Source organism: Saccostrea echinata, unplaced genomic scaffold (assembly GCF_033153115.1).
Source record: "Saccostrea echinata isolate AGI-Se365-2 ecotype Australia unplaced genomic scaffold, CSIRO_AGI_Sech_v1 ptg000009l, whole genome shotgun sequence".
Lineage (NCBI taxonomy): Eukaryota > Metazoa > Mollusca > Bivalvia > Ostreida > Ostreidae > Saccostrea > Saccostrea echinata.
In genome coordinates, this window is record NW_026889758.1 from 48997481 (window position 1) to 49009079 (window position 11599).

The 11599-nt window shown below is 33.7% G+C and overlaps 2 long non-coding RNA genes across 2 annotated transcripts; one reads left to right on the forward strand and one right to left on the reverse strand.

Moving 5' to 3' along the window:
- The first annotated feature begins 1810 nt into the window (after positions 1-1810).
- On the forward strand, positions 1811-4530 carry LOC133183873 (uncharacterized). The gene is made up of 5 exons (XR_009720754.1): positions 1811-2387; positions 2528-2617; positions 2722-2944; positions 3110-3208; positions 3310-4530. It is a non-coding gene; the product is annotated as an uncharacterized LOC133183873 (long non-coding RNA).
- Positions 4531-8458: 3928 nt separating this feature from the next.
- On the reverse strand, positions 8459-9909 carry LOC133183874 (uncharacterized). The gene is made up of 3 exons (XR_009720755.1): positions 9736-9909; positions 9037-9103; positions 8459-8920 (listed from the first exon to the last, which is right to left on the reverse strand). It is a non-coding gene; the product is annotated as an uncharacterized LOC133183874 (long non-coding RNA).
- Between the last annotated feature and the right edge of the window lie 1690 nt (positions 9910-11599).

The following is an 11599-nucleotide window of genomic DNA, read 5'->3' on the forward strand; positions in this document are numbered from 1 at the left end:
TGCAGCTTTTCATGATCTTTTCCTTGCCAATTGATGTCGATCGTATCAGCCTTTGACCTCTTGACTTCCAATTGACAGGACGCACAGCAAACAGCAGAGCCCAGCAGAAGTCCAGCAGAAGTCCAGCAGAAGTCCAGGATCCAATTCCGCAACCAGGAAGCCTAATAGAGAAGCTTTTTGAATTTATTTCCTTCTGTCTCTTCTTCTCTTCTCTGTCTCCTAAGCACTTCCCCTAATCTAACATAACTAACCATCCCCCCTTCCCCTTAATCCCCCCTTTATGCCCTTTCCTGATCTAACTGTCTTCATCTGCTAACTTGTTTTTCAACTTATTTTGTTGTGAATTTCTGTGCTTTGTTTCACTGTTTTGAATGTTTACTAATCTCTTCTCAGTTGTGTATTTTCAGGGACCCGGACGAGGGACGCCGCCGAAGCAGCCAGCCGCCCAGCCCACAGACGGAGACGACCCCATGGCCCAGCCCTGTCTAGCGGCCAACATTGGCCAAAGCGGTGAGTAACAGGCTGCCTGTGTAGCACTTCTGGATTCCTGTTTTGCATTATAACTTGATCACCTGAAAACAGAGACACATTTATATTTACAAAAATAGGTTAGATTAATTAGATAAAATATGGTAGAAATACATTTGTCTAATGCTCCGTTTACATCAGTGTGCTCTTGTGACGTCATAAAGCCACAAAATCAAGAACGATAGGCGGGTAAGAAAAGTAACAAGTGGAAAAGTTTTCACCTTCATTTTTCAGTAGAATAAAGGCCAAAAAAATTACCACTCGTAATTTAACATTCTTTCATATATAGCTTGAGGTTTAAAAAGTGAAATCCTAGTGTTAAGAATCGTTTCCTATGACCTTTAAATACATGTTAAGATAATATTTTCCATTGATTTCCTTAACATAGCTAATCATAACCGATTGATGTTGACCCTCCAGGATGTGGAAATGGGAAGCTACTGTGAGCCAGATGGGAATTGGTGGAAACAACTGGAGAAGGCAAGATTGATGGACGTTGACCACCCAGACCACAGCTAGGCTAAGGACACTCATAGGAAGTATGCATTATCATATATTCCATAAAAAAGATTCAATATTAAAAATAGAAATAATGTTTAATTTTGTTGAATGGAAATTCTGCTATCTGTACAAGTATATAGGGTTCTCTTCTGAGTTTGGCCAGTGACATCACTGATAATATGATCTGTTTGTCACATGACAGCTAGGTTAAAATTAGAAAATATACGTACAGCTACAAAAATTGTGAAAATTTCAGTGAGATATGGATACATTTTTTATTTTGAAAATCGACCATTTTCGTTGAGACAAATTCCATCATGTGAAAAGTGCTGGGAGAAAGTTTCTCATCCTTTGGAACTATGACAAATTTAGCCATTTTTTTTTATAAAATAGTGAAAAAAGCAAAGTATGCCTTGCCAATATATTAAATTGCAGAATGAAGCACACAACCAGCTCCCAACACTTTTTAAAATAGAGGAATACAAGCTACATGTGATTATAAGCTAAACATTTATAGTAAAGCTGATAATGTTGAACTTTTGGGATTAATGAGAACCACTCTGTCAGTTATTTAATAGTTTATTAAAGTAGAAGTATCCTTATGTCTTATTTCTTATCACAAGACTGATGGACATTGACCCTCCAGGATGTGGAAATAAGCAGCTACAGCCAGACAGGAATTGGTGGAAACAAGTGGAAAAGACAAGATTGATGGACATTGACCCTCCAGGATGTGGAAATGAGCAGCTACAGCCAGACGGGAATTGGTGGAAACAAGTTGAAAAGACAAGATTGATGGACATTGACCCTCCAGGATGTGGAAATGAGCAGCTACAGCCAGACGGGAATTGGTGGAAACAAGTGGAAAAGACAAGACTGATGGACATTGACCCTCCAGGATGTGGAAATCAGCAGCTACAGCCAGACAGGAATTGGTGGAAACAAGTGGAAAAGACAAGATTAATGGACATTGACCCTTCAGGATGTGGAAATGAGCAACTACAGCCAGATAGGAATTGGTGGAAACAAGTGTAAAAGACAAGAATGGTGGACATTGACTCTCCAGAATTTGGAAATCAGCAGCTACAACCAGACAGGAAATGGTGGAATCAAATGGAAAATATGTGACTGATAGATGTTGACTCTCCAAGATGTGGAAATGAACAGCTACAGCCAGACAGGAATTTGTGGAAACAAGTGGAAAAGACAAGACTGATGGACAGTGACCCTCCAGGATGTGGAAAAGAGTAATTACAGCCAGACAGGAATTGGTGGAAACAACTGGGAAAGAAGAGACTGAAGGACATCGACCTTCCCAACAGCAAGACATATCAAAGTAGATAACTGTCACTGATCAGGTATGTGACATAATCAATGATCAAAGATCATTTTTGGAAAAGTACAGCAAAAGAATATTTGATCCTTGAAGTATATTATTTAGATATGTTTGTTCTTTTCTTAATTTACTGATAGATGTATATTAACTTCTATTTAATAGTGTGCTTTGATGATTTGGTGACAGTACCCAGTAGGAGACTCAGATAAAGTCATGTGGATGTGCTTGACATGAATGACAAGGAACCCTCAGGTATGTGAAAGTTACCCTTAGCAGGCCATTCTCTATGACCTTTGGTTTCTCATTTTTACTTCATTGGACCTGATTATTACCTTTTTTTCATTTTTTAAAAACAGAAACTGTGAAATGTAAGATGTGGAAATGAGCAGCTATAGCCAAACAGGAATTGGTGGAAAACCTAGAAAATGCAAGATTGATGGATGTTGACCCTTCAAGATGTTAAAATGAGCAGCTACAGCTAGACAGGAATTGGTGGAAATACTTAGAAAAGTCAAGACTGATGGATGATGACCTTCTCAACAGTAGGACTTACCAAAGTGGATAACTGTCACTGATCAGGTATGTGACATAATTAATAATCCAGGATCTTTTTTGACAAAGTACAGCAGAAGAACATTATGTTAGAGCAATATAATATTTTGCTAAGATATGTCTGTTCTTTTCTTAATTTCTGTTTGTACTTATTTAGATGCTGAAGTATATTAATTAACGTCTATTTTACAGTGGGCTTTGATGTTTTCTGTGACAGTACCCTGTAGGAGACTCAGATAAAGTCATGTGGATGTGCTTGACATTATGAATGACAAGGATCGATCGCCTCAGGTATGAGAATAAGTATCCAAGTATGCCATTCTGTAGGACTCTGTTCTTCCTTTCTACTTCATCAGTCCTAATGGTTACCTTTTTTTCTTATTCATTGACAGAAAATAAAAGTATTGAAGAGGCATATCCTTGTGATCATGTTTGGAAAAAGACAAAGAAAGATGACAATGCAGAAAGCCAGATCTGTGAAGTACACACAAGCACATTCAGTTTACAATGTTATAATTTGTTATTATCCAGAACATATTTTTTTGAGAAATTTGTTTTGGAAATGGGTGTCTGAGTTGTAAGAGGGTATGGGGTCACCCACTCTGACACGTGGGTTTTCTCCGGGTGCTCCGGTTTCCTCCCACACTGACCCCCACTTTTTTCTCTATGTCAAAGAGATAATTGTGCTATTTTTATCATTTTATGTAGATATCTTTTATCATCTATCATTATTTTGCTATAATGTTATATCGTCTATAAAATTGTTTAGATGAAGTAGTTGAAGGCTAGTTGTAAGTAGACCTTGTCGATACCCTGGGGCATTACTGGTTGGAACTTCTTGGGTCCTTCGCCGCTACGGTTGCCAGGCTGGCCTGGGGAGGAGGGGTTGAAAACATGACTAGTTGTAGGCTCCTTTGTCTTTCAAAAATCTAAAATCTTTCTTTTTATCTTATCCAACATCAAAAAAATTATGTGTAAATGTTACAGAAGAAGTGATTTTTATATATCATATTATTATTCCTGGAATGTACAACTACTTATTAAAAAGTGAGGGTGGATATAGTGACTCTGAATTTATTGTGTAATTGAATATATATACAATGTGCATTACTGAGGTGACTAGATATATTGTAATTGTTAAGTACAGATTTATTTAGCTTATGTAGTTAGTATGTATAGTTGACAGAGATCGACTTAATGAATTTATTGTTCAAATGAGTATATATGCAATGTATTATTGATGTGACTGTGGATATAAAGTGATAGTAAATGTTAAATTGTGATTACCGTAGTGTGTACACATTTACTTAAGCTATTGTAATAAGGTGGTTAATGGTGACTAAGGATTTATTGTGTTATTGAATGTATATCAGCATGTATTGATGTGACTAAATATGCAGTGATAGTACATGTAAATGTTAAAGTGTATAAGTAGTAATGTTAATTGTGACAGTGAATGATAAATTGTGAATAGTTATGCAGTGATAGTACATGTAAATGTTAGAAGTAAATGTTAAATTGTGACAGTGAACAATGAATTGTGACTAGTGTAATGTTAAATTGTCTGATCTCATTGGCCAAAGTTTTGCACAAAAAAATGAAAAACAAACCAAAAAAAAAAACCAAAAAAAAAATCAAAAAAAAAAAAACAAACAAACAAAAAGAAAAAAAACATGAAAGGAAAAAGAAAAAACAAAAGGAAAAAAAAAGAAAGAAAAAAAAACAAGAAGAAACCAAAAAAGAAAAGCACTAAAAAGAAAGAAAAATAGCACAAAACTTTTAATGCTGCCTGCTTGAAAAAAACATTGCTTCCCAGCATTTATAGGATCTGTGTTTTTTCAAGCAGAAGGTTCCAAGCCCTTGAAAGCAGAGGAGAAGTTTGTTTTTGTGTAATAATACATACATGTAAAACATTACTTATGATATCCCAAAAGTTAATTCCTACAATCAGCTAGGGCCTGCATCAAGATGGGAGAGCCATTTAGTGTTCATTTTTAGCTCACCTGAGCTGAAAGTTCAAGTGATCTTTTCTGATCACATTTTGTCTGTTGTCAGTCTGTCTTAGCTTCTGTCTGTCTAGCTGTCCATCTGTAAATTTTTCACATTTTTAACTTCTTCTCAAGAACCATCGGGGCCAATTTCAACTAAACTTGCACAAAGGATCCTTGGATGAAGGAGATTCAAGTTTGTTCAAATGAAGGGCCATGCCCTCTTTCAAGGGAAGATAATTAAGAATTAGTATAAATTTGGTAGCATAAAAATCTTCTTCTCAAGAACCATTGGGCAAAAAAAGTTGGAACTTGTGTGAATGCTTCATTATATAATGTAGATTTAAATTTGTTCAAATCATGACCCCCGAGGGTAGGATGGGGCCACAAAGGGGGATCAAAAGTTTTACATAGGAATATATAGGGAAATAGTCACGTTGATATGGAAGCATCCTCAGGTATGTAGTATAGATTCAAATTTGTTCAAATCATGACCCTGGGGGGTAGGTTGGTCCCACAATGGGAGATCAAAGTTATACAATGTACTATATAGGCAAATGTCTTTAAAATCTTCTTCTCAAGAAGAGCAATGCCATGATCAGTCATACTGAGTGGGAGCAACCTCATGTAGTGTAGATTCAAGTTTGTTTAAATCATGACCCTCGGGGGGAGAGGGGGTAGGGTGGAACCCCAATGGGGGGTCAAAGTTTTACATTGTATGATAGAGGCAAAAATCTCTAAAAATCTTTTTCTCAAGAACAGCAATGCCATGATTAGTCATACTGATGTGGAAGCATCCTCAGGTAGTGTAGATTTCAGTGGGCCACAAGGGTGGATCAATGATTTACATAGAAATATACACTGTATAGGAAAAAAATATATAAGGGGTTGAGTAGGGCCACAAGGAGGGATAAATGTTTTACATAGGAATATAAGGGGAAAAAATCTTTAAAAATCTTCTTTTCAAGAAAAGCAAAGCCATGATTAGTCATATTGATATGGAAGCATCCTCAGATAGAGTAGATTCAAGCTGTTGAAATCATAACCCATCCCAGGGGGTTTGATGGGGACACAATGGATATCAAAGTTTTACAAAAGAATATCTAGGAAAAATTCTGCTTTGATGAAGAAGAACAGGGCAATATTGACTCGGGTGAGCATTGTGTCCAATGGGCCTTTTTTCCAAAATCTATGGGTCTTCAGTAATTCATTATTTATTAGAAATTTGTTATCTCCTTTATTTTCTTCTTCATTTAAAATATAATTTCTGGTACTGCAATTCATACAATTGACTTTTCAACATGATATCACATACAAGTCTTTATCACAGATCTTGAGTCAGGTCAAAATATGTGTTAAATTTGAGACGAAATTCAAGTTAACATTCTCTAAACTTGTTCTATATCATAATGTAGTGCACATGCAATGCCATCCATTTTTCCCACACAGAGTTCATAATAAGGTATATGTGCAACACAAAATGTACCAATGAATTTTGAAAATAAAAAAAAAATTGAAAATGTTGATTTTACAACAGATGAGTAGACTGTGCTGGCACGAAAAAGATCCCTCACTGCTCAATGGCTCTGATCATGAGTGCTGAGTATAGGTCAAAAACAGCTCTCCACCGGCAATTGGTGGCATCTCCATATGAGTGATATATCCTCGAGAGGGATGTTAAACAACAGACAAAAACACTCAGTGTCAGCGTCCCAGGTTAAATCTTTTGGAGCAGATTTCTTTTCAAGTACCCCTATGCCCTAAATTAATCAGATATACATGGACGATACTTCTAGCATGTTTCATTGTACTTGTCAAGGTTTTCAGCTGAAGAATGACAAGGTTAATGCTTTTGGAGCAGGTTAAAGTTTTTGGAGCACGTCTCATTTCCAAGTAAGTATTATATATCATAGCCCCCCCCCCCTCCTCCCCGTGTTATTTTTGCCCTTGCTTTTGCCCAGTCAAGGTTCTGTTTAAGAAATTATTCTGTAGTCTTTGAGTTTGCCCTGTCTTAAATTTGTCGAGTTGTGTCTAGGGTGAAAGGAGCAAAAATAAAACAGAGGCAAAACTTTCTGTATACAGTATAAGCCATATATTGACCAAACTTGCTTGGATGATTCAACTAAGGATGCACACTACCAGGCTTGCTTCAGATGCTGGATTTGAGCTACATTTTCCAGATGAGTGACCAGGTTAAAGTTGTGGGAGCAGATTCATTCTTAAGTAACTATAAGCCCTATGTTGATCAAACCTGCATGGATGATACAACTAAGGATGCAATTTACTGGACTTGCTTCAGGTGCTGCACATTTAATCAGAGAAATATGTAAGCATCCTTACTTTTTGTTCAAATCATTCCCCTCTTTTAGGTGTAGGTCACGGCCACTTATGCATTTAAACTTTTCATTACTGAACTGATTTTTGCTTTTTTCCTAGCCACAGTGCTAGGGTGAGCAATTTGGCCGATGGTTCTACTGTTTCAAATTATGATCTCAGGTTTAAAATTCTAGCATTACTAAGAATAATGTGAATTTACATGTACATTGTGTACTATCCTTGTATTGTTCATGCATATCATTATGATTTTTCTTTCTTCTAATCAGTTAAATTGTACTGGTAATTTGGAAAACAATTGGACAAAATAAAGAAAGTGAAAGAAAATTTTTATTTTTTTAATGATGTCATACCTATTGAAATGGAAGGATGTTATGGAATTTGAAAATGTGAATATGACAAAATATACAGTTGAACTTCGGTATCTGGAACACGGATAAACAGGAAGTTGACCATGGATTCGTACAAAAATGAATCCCACCATATGGCATGCCTAAACAAAGAGTGTGTTAAAATTTCAAGCAACTGTGATGAGTAGTTGCTGAGAAAACTGCGATGAAAAATTTGTTACGGATGGACAGACAGACACACCCATATCGAAAATGAATACAAAAATAATACAAGAAAAAAATACTAAAATAATACAAAAAAAGTATATTTTTAATGACCAAATTTGGAACCCTCTAAATCTTGGTTCCAATTTAGGTCAAAAATAATAGACTTTTTAAAAGCCAAACACAGAAAAATATATTTTTAATATACTTTATTTTTTCGAAATAATACAGAAATGATACACATGACCTGTAAAAACGTATTGTTTTTGTACTTTTGTATTATTTCTCTATTTTCCTCTCCAAAGTATAAAAATAATACAGTCCATAGAAAAGTATAGAAAAAATACAGAATGTATTAATTTTGTATTAGCATATATTATTTTTGTATTTTTTCACCTTTAAGAATTAAAATACAAAAAAAATATAGAATATATTAATTTTGTATCACATATATTATTTTTGTATTTTTTCATCTGGATAAATTAAAAGTACAAAAAAGATATAAAATATGAAAATAATACAGTGCACAAAAAAAGTATGAAAAAAATATAGAATGTATTAATTTTGTATTAATTTGTATTGTTTTTGTATTTTTATCAGCATGAAGGATTTTATTTCAAAAATATCAAAAAAGTACAAGAATGATAGACAAAAAATACATTTAAATGCTTAAAATAATACAAAACAGAGTTTTAAAAACTACAAAAATGATCATGGGCAAAAATTGTTATTTGAAGAAAAGGGGTTGGAGATTGAGGTTCTTAATAGCATCTATTGATTGTTATTCAAAAATCTTTTATTTATTTGAAATATTTGTTAAATAACAATTTTAGTAACTCAGTCAGATTACCTTAAATGTACAAATAGCTAATTAAAAAGTAATTAATGTGGCCAGGCTACTGATTCAGCTACCAATTGTAGTCTTTCTTTTTACATATAATCTGCTCTTCAATAGTCTTGATATTTTTCACAAGTTTAACTAATCCTGTTTTCTTTGTATTTTTACCACATGTTTCGATCTCTCTGCTTTGCTGTTTCTTTTGTATGGAAAAGGTAGAGGAGTGTTTACTTTGTTGCAGAAGTCCATCTTCAAATCACAAAACCTGTCATCTCATCTGACTTCATCACTGTGAAATATAGAACAGAATGATATAATGATAAAATTTAATGAACCATTACCTCAACAAACCACACATTTTCACATCCAAAATAATTCTATATAGATTTTGTTTAGCTCACACACCCAATACTTTCTTGAGAGGGATCTTCTTCCTCCATGACTAATCAGCTTTTCTTCAATGTTCTGCTGACTAAAATTAACAATAAATATAAATTGAAATTCCAAAAGATCCAGCGGAGTTCACCAAATTCCGTACAATTGTACCATTGAAATTACTTTTCTTTAATCTGGGGTTTCTTAGGGGACAACCATTTGATTTGACAATCTGGAGAAGAAAAAGGGGGGGGGGGACTGATTTATAAAATATTTTTAAAAAAATATTTGTAATAAACAATCTGTCCTTGAAAATGTTGAAAGAGTAAACAAAATGTGTGCCCCAATGTTATTTAAATAAACTGCCCCCCCCCCCCCCCCGAACCCAACCTACCCCCCCCCCCCGAAAAAAATTGAGTTTATACAAATTACAGAATTGTTTTTGAAGGGAAAATAAATAATTCGTCTATGGTAAACTTGAAAAAATTGGAATGAAATAGAACTAGGAAGCCAAAGGCTTGAAAATTACCCCAATCTTCCACCCCTCTCTCCCCAATCAGAATTTATCACAAAAACCCTTGTTCCCCATATGGCCAATAACCGTACTATTTTATCTTTCTACAATACTACAAAATGGGTAAAAAAGGCATTCTTTGTTCCTCTATCTTTGTACTAAGTTATTATTTAAAAAACTGAAACTTTAATGTGCTAAAATATACATAATCTTACCGCAACTGTCGTTGTTTACACCAGAAAAGTCCAGATATGATGCCTAAAAAACGTCAGTCTCCTTATGTATTTGCTTTCCTTGGTTCATATATATGATCCTGTGTACCATTATTATGCTGCACTTCTGTTTTTCAATCCATTTTACTCGCGAGCAAATGAGAGTTTATTCAAAATCACCTCCAGATTTCTCAACACGTCCCGGGAAGAATTCTCAAAATGGCGTGGGTGAAATATTGTTGACCAATCAGAGAACAGTACGGAAGAGTTTTAAAATCTGACCAATCATATTGTGTCACATATACGAAAATTACCGATGTTGAGATCGGAACAGTTAGAGAAAACATATTTACATGGTTTTAAATATCTTGAATCAATTGAACAAACCTAAAATTATGTTAGAAAAAAACGATGTTCAATTTAATTATCAGAATCATTTTTTATTCCTTACGGAATTTACCGATTACGAAACATCGTTATTTCCGGTCATCATTTCCGCTGAGAGCAGCCATTTTTATATTCAAGTTGACCTGTGAAGTAGACCATAAAGTTCAAATATAATGATCAAAACGAGCGGGAGATACATAATATATAGCCTTTTTGATGGACAACTTAACTCATACATACGGTACCAGAGATTGAAATAATGTTTAACAACTATCCTTTACACCAATTTCACAACATTTTCTATATTATTTTATGATATTCTTTCGTAATAATTTCTTATTTAATTTTTTTCTAAAAGCGGATAATTAAATAGTTCTATTCCATGTAATTGTAATACGTACTGAATTAAATATAATGTATACTACGTTGAGTTGTATAGTCAAGAAAACATCGTAGGTACTGTATTTAGTGGAACTCTTCATGTTGTTTGTTTTTGTTTTGGTTGGGATGTGTTTTCACGGGTAAATCATGTTATTTCTTTGAGTAGTATAACATGTACTCGTCTATTGTTAGCCTGCAGGTGGCCACCTGTGCTTTTGGCGATAGTTGTAAACACTCGGTTGTAAACACGCTGTAAAATTTTCAACACAAAAAGAAAGTCTGAAACTCTGAAACTTCAAAATTTACCGCGTGTTTACAAGTATCATGTACAGCACAGGTGTCCCCTTAGACGTATCTATCTCTTTCCAAATGACAATTTCACACCTAGTAAAGACATGTTTTAAAAATGAAATTGTTTAGTTAACAAATTTAAACTACTGAAGTTTTCTGTTCTAAATAGCAATTAAATGTAAATAGTATAAAAGCAACCTTTATAGCAGTGGTCTTAATTAATAAAATCTGAGAAAAAATATTAATTCCAACAGACTTATTGCAAGAACTTCTGTAAATTTTCCTAAGTTCAAAGAAATACAAATTTCAGTAAAAGAAAACACTAAGTCCAAAATAAATATAAAAAAAATACATACTGACTATAGTATTTTTTGAAAAATTATTAAGTCCAAATTTAATACAAAAATAATACAGACTAACTGTATGTAATTTTCTGTAAAATTACTAAGTTCAATTTTAATACAAAAATAATACAGATTAACTGTATGTAATTTTCTGTAAAATTACTAAGTTCAATTTTAATACAGAAAAAATACACTTGAAAAAAACTAAGTCCACAAAAATACAAAAATGATATACTGAAAATAATCTAAGTCCCAAAAAATACAAAAATAATACCCTGTAAAAAATCAAAGTCAGATTTTAATACAAAAATAATCTACCTATTTGTTGGTGATACAAAAATAATATATTTTTTCTGTATTAATTTTAAACAATACGAAAATGATTGTATTAAAAATATATTAAAAATATACTTTTATGTATTATTTTTTGATATGGGCACAAACACACACACACAAGGGTAAAA